The sequence below is a fragment of the Mustela erminea genome, chromosome 10 (assembly GCF_009829155.1).
Source record: "Mustela erminea isolate mMusErm1 chromosome 10, mMusErm1.Pri, whole genome shotgun sequence".
Taxonomy (NCBI): Eukaryota; Metazoa; Chordata; class Mammalia; order Carnivora; family Mustelidae; genus Mustela; species Mustela erminea.
In genome coordinates this window covers 103,520,241-103,520,681 of record NC_045623.1, presented here as the reverse complement: position 1 = coordinate 103,520,681, position 441 = coordinate 103,520,241, and positions in this window count along the sequence as shown.

The following is a 441-nucleotide window of genomic DNA, read 5'->3' as shown; positions in this document are numbered from 1 at the left end:
TCCCCTCACGCCCTCGGGGTTGGTGGGGGCGCACGTGCAGAGGCGGCTCCAAAGACTCCCCTTCCTCTCTCTGCTGTGGGGAAGCGGATCCCCGGCCACTACCCCGCTCCCGACCGTCTTAAATCCCACCCAGTCCCACCTGGTCGGGACCTCGGAACCTTGAGCCAAGCAGCCCGGGGGCTCCCTCTGCAAGTGTTTCTGCCCTCAGGGTTGTTGCGGGACGGTGTGAGAGGCCAACCGTCCACGCAGACCCACACAATGCTCCCAGGACTCCGCGCGATGCATCTGTGACCTACCTAGTCGGCTCCCGTCTCCTCCATGCGGACAAAACTGAAGGTCAGGGTCATTTTGAGTTGGTGGTGCATTGGCTCCCTGACGCGACAACTGAAGCTGATTCGTCTGGTACTGAGGAGAAAACGTCCCTTGTGGGGGCGACAGGCA